Genomic DNA, 5586 nt, shown 5'->3' with positions numbered 1-5586 from the left:
ATATGCTCAGCATCATTTTGGCGCACGTTTCATTTATATTGCAACTTTTTCAAGGTCAATCCTTATCTTAATTGGACTATAAGTCACAGGGTTGCCAAACACAAAAAATGTACCCAGTGTACAAGGCAGCGGCAGTAATAACCAGTAAAGTTTCCCAGCACACATTGCAAAATCATAAAATATATTACATTTGGATATAACATATAATACACAACGTGCAAATAATTCCCTATGTGTGCTCGAAAACTATTAATTATAGTAATTTTAAAAATAAAAAAACAAATGTCAAAATTTTAAATTACAGTAAAAAATATAAATGAATGCACAAAATGTAAAAAATAAACTCAACATTGCAGAAATAAGTCTAGCTAAATCAAATACTATTCAATTATTACTAAAAAATAAAAAACAGCAAATTTAAATAAAAAGTTTTCCATAAATCAAATAAAATTTTTGATAATCTTATGAATACAAAAAATAATGATGTAATAAAAAATAATATAACAACGCTACCGAAACTTAAAGTAATAATTTATAAAAATCTGTAACTGAACTACTTAATTCAGGTGCATCTGTATCAGTAATAAGTAAAGGATATGAAACACAATTAAGGGGTGCCAGCCATAACCCGCTTTTTTAACAGCTAATAATATAAAAGTTACTTCTGAATTTTAAAAAGACAATACTGCAAGGGCAAACTATGTTAAAATTATTAATAAAAAAAGGAATATCAAACTGTGAGATTCAGTTAAAGGATGAAATAGGAATGTATTACTAAAATCACATTTTTAAAAGAAAATCGTAAGCTATTTTAAATTATTCCAAAGCGCTACTAATACTCCATAAGCCCCACTATGTAAAAATTCATTTAAATAACCAAAATATTTCTAATAATGATCTAGTCCTTCAGCAGTTAAGAAAATCATTATACAGTGGCATTATTAAGACAGAGGTTGTTCAGTCTACATTTGGCCAATTTCGATTTACCTAAACATTTAGAAGAACCCATGGCGCCAGGTCCGTAAGTGCTCGATGTGTTTCCCTAGGTTCCTAACAATAGCCCAACAACGTAATTTCCACTGTAATTGGTTTCCCTAAAGAACTGGGAGGAAAATCTTGTCCCATTGCCTTTACACAGCTTTCCGAAGTCCTTCCACAGTTGTCACACGCCCTTTTCCCAAAGCCCTCTTCAGCAATCCAAATTCACAATAGTCCATAGGACTTGCATCTGGAGATTTAACAGGTACCTCATTGAAAGGTATCATCTGTATACCACTTGCCTCCTCCATCTCCCTGTAGAATGCGCGGGACGATCGTGATGTATGTAAAGAGGCCTTGTCCATGTGAATGCGTACCAGATTGGCGTCATTTCCGTACATTGTTGGAATCTCATGCTCGTAGATCGGCCGCATCATCTGCTCCTGAAAATGTAACGGCGACGATAACGGTGGAGGGTATTAGTGGTTAAAATATGAAACAAATCTTTAATAACCTCCCGTTATCTGGAATCTCGGTAGCAGGAGCGCACGCTCCGAAAACAGTGTATCAAGAAATAGTGAGCTCAAATAAGAATACCAATATTAATACTACAACACCCTTGGTTCGTAATCGACAACTTACCATTCGAGCCTTCAATATAAATCTCCACACTGATGTTATTCACGAAGTTGTAAGACGTAGCGTGAACGTAGAGAGATGATGCAATCTAGACTCAGAATTCTCAGAATACAATTGCGTAAACTTGCTATTAAAACCCATATGTATTTATTTACTATATTTGTTTCTATAATACCACATTCTATCACAAAATAGTATTCATATACACAACAGATAATGCTAACCACAAACGAACAATATTTTGACGTAAACAGTCGCTTCAATAATGATTTGATAACGTCACTCACTTTAATTATTGATACCGTTCAACATAAAACTGAGATTGACAAGTAATTAAAAGAAATAAGATATATCAAACAAGGAAACATACAAAATACTATATACAACAATAATAATAATAATACATGCAATAAGGTTTCTCTACTATTTAGTCTTTTCAGAAGAAATGCAAGTCCAGACGACAGTAGCAAATTATATTATTTCAAATGTCTAGAAAGAAGTTTGATCTCTTATTTATATTTGTATTTATTATTCATTTATTATTTTTAATTATTTCCTTTTTACGAATGCACTTAACTATTATAATATACTTGCCACTTGATATAATTGTTTCTATCTTCCGTTCTGTCTTTGCCCGAACAGATACTAGTGAAATACTAATTTGAATGCAAAGTGACTAACTGACTGACACTTGATAGTCGCGACTGGCGAACTTTTATTTAAATTGAATTCAACTTAGTACTGATACTTTAAACATTCTTCGCAGATAAATATGTTAGCTAGCACAGTTTTCAGAAATAATGCAGTTATTTAACGATGTTATATCACTACTGTGGTTGTTATATATTTTTATAGCTATAATTTGAAGTAATATTCCGCTATTATATAGGCCTATATCAAATACAGATTGATTTTGTTTTAAGCGCTTTTTATGTATATATGTTTCAAACTTGAGCTTACGACTAAAATAATTCAATACAAAGGAATGCGTTCATATTGTGCGCTCATTATATGCACGACGTTCTATATTTTCTGATCCTTTAGAGTGTCTACAAATTATTAACTTCTACTAATATTGACTGGCGCAAGAAACTTTATATTTACTTTTTGTACCACTGATATGCAGTATCCAATAAAATAGATTAGATTATGAGTGAGGTATTTGAAATGAATAATATTATATCGGCTTACATAAATAATGTATCAATATTGTAGATTTACTTTTTATATGCGCATATGTTTTTACGGTAATATCAAAAGAATTCTATAAGATTACGAGTGCAAAGCATGCTTTAATGTGTCGTATACCGTATACACATATCACTTGTTTTAATTCTTTTCGTTGACATTAGTACGTGACATGCGATGTTTACTTGCAGTGGCTGGCTTCTTCACGAATACGGCTTACTTGTTAGTATCTTACCTTGACTGATAGGTTAACACAAAACAAAACAAGTTCTTAAACACTTCTTGTTCTATTAATTCACCTACAAATACTTCTTGATAGTTGCAGTTTTATCTTATTCTTTTCTTTATACTTTCCCACTTGTTCTTATTACACTGCATTTCTCTTCTATTCTTCTCCAGCTGCCTGCAACCTGCTCCTCTTGCTCTCGATTCAACCTGCTGCTCTCTGATCATGTGTTGACAATGTTGCCAGTGAAGTTTAGACATTGGTGGAGTTCAGAAGGTTACTGAGCGGAGCGCTCAGTCACACTGCTCGAAGTGAGCGAAACGCAAAACTTGCGAAAACGAGTGCACAAATGCTGATGGGGCAGCGTGTCCTGTCACATATGGCGTCCGAATAGGTTGATCCCTGCGCCGTCACTAAGCACTCACAGATTAACTTTCACTTAGTTCTACATATACTTATAAGAACAAGATAATACACAAACAAATGAAACCTGACACATACACTTATATACATATATACACAATATTTCGAATATGTACTGCCCGCAATCTATTCGCAGTATTCATCAGGTAAGTCCTTCAAAAGTTGACTAGCACAATTTTCTTCTGCCTTCTTCCGCCATTTCCAGTATTCTTCCTTAGTGGGCTTCCACAATTTACACTGATGTTCGGATCGGTGTCCTATCGATTTCCCATTGTTCGGATCAATCAGCTCCACAACCTTAAGACTTGGCTTACGAACACATAAGTACGGTCCTGAGTACAGATCAAACATCTTTTTTATCTGCTGTGCTGTTGCATCACTGATGGTATGTGCCCTGAGGAATATAAGATCGCCTACATTAGCATGCCGATCCGATGTCATTTTTTCGTTGGTACGTTGATTCTTCTTCGCTATTTGAGACTTCTTACGTTGTGCAATCATAAGTAGCCGGTTGTCCCACGAATTCCCGTCTTCATCAGTCTCCTCATGGAACAGTCGTTTCATCACAGGCGTTACATCCTTCACGTTTAGATGTGCTTGGACTGGAGCAACGTTCAGATTCTCCACAATAGTATAATTCAGTAACATAACGATACTCCATAAGTGCTTACTCCAATCCACATGTTGTCCAGCACAATACAACCTCCAAAGCCTGTTCATTTCTCTATGCATCCTCTCCACGGGATTTGCTTGAGGATGGTATGGTGTGGTGTGATACACTTTAACTCCCTTACTAGCCATTGACCCTAGGAACTTACTAGATACAAAACACGGACCGTTGTCACATATAATGGCGTCTGGAATGCCTAAATGCATAAAATACAAATCCAGGCACCTCAGAATTGCAGCAGTTGTAGCTCGTCTCATTGGGTACGCTACTAGATGCCTTGTAAACACATCCATGCACGTGCATACATATGCCATGTTTGACTTGCTGGTTGGAAGCTTCCCTACCACATCAACTGATAGTAACTCTCGGGCTCTCGAGACGGTGACTGACTGTAACTTCCTTGAGAGAGGATGAGGATCAGCTTTGTGTCTCATACACAACACACAATTGCGGATGTATTGTCGCACATCAGTATACATGTCTTCCCAAACGAAATTTTCTAGAAGCATCGTGTGTGTCTTCGCATAGCCAAAATGACCCCTGTCATCATGGTAACATCTCAGTACTCTCTTTACTAAACTTTTGGGTACAACTATCCTCCATTTATCTTTCAAATGAAAATCACGTTTTAACAGCACACCTTGTTGGATCTTATAATACAGCCGTACTGATTTACCCCAACTTATTTCTGGTACTTTTGTCTGATGTTGCTCCAGAGCATCAATATACTTCATTAACTGTGGGTCTTCACGTTGGTATTGCTTCCAATCCTCACTGGTCATATTTGCTAAATCTCCTGGAAGGATATGAAAATTCAAAATTGTAACAATTCTAGGTGATTGGCATACGGTAATACGAGACAAAGTATCCGCTGCTACGTTAGTTACTCCAGGTATGTATTGGATTTCCAACTCCACATCTTGCATTTCAATACACCACCGATATAACCTGGTATTCCAATATTTTATGCTCTTAAAATGCACCAAAGCTTGATGATCAGTTTGTACGATCACATGATGCCCTATCAATAAATTACGCCATTTTCTTATAGCTTTCACAACACCCAACATCTCTATCTCAGTAATGGTATAGCGAGATTCACAAGGCTTAAGTATGTGTCCAGTGAAACCAATAACTCGTTTTCCATCTTCATACTCTTGTGTCAAAATAGCAGCAGTCCCAATAGTCGAGCCGTCAACTATGATAATGAAGTCTTTTGACATATCTGGATGCACCAAAAGTATATTTTTACAAATCTCATGTTTCATTTTCTCGAAACAATTCGTATGTTCAGGCAACCAGGTCCATTTCTTCCCTTGTTTAAGCAGTTGGTATAAAGGTGCTGACTTACGAGCAAAATCATGTATAAACTTGGAGCACCACTGGAAAAATCCTAAGGTCCGTTGCAATGTTTTAATAGTTGTAGGCCTTGGCAATGACTTTACCAGATCCACGTACTCTG

This window comes from Thermobia domestica, chromosome 12 (assembly GCF_964235325.1).
Source record: "Thermobia domestica chromosome 12, izTheDome1.hap1.1, whole genome shotgun sequence".
NCBI lineage: Eukaryota > Metazoa > Arthropoda > Insecta > Zygentoma > Lepismatidae > Thermobia > Thermobia domestica.
This window is presented reverse-complemented; position numbering follows the sequence as displayed.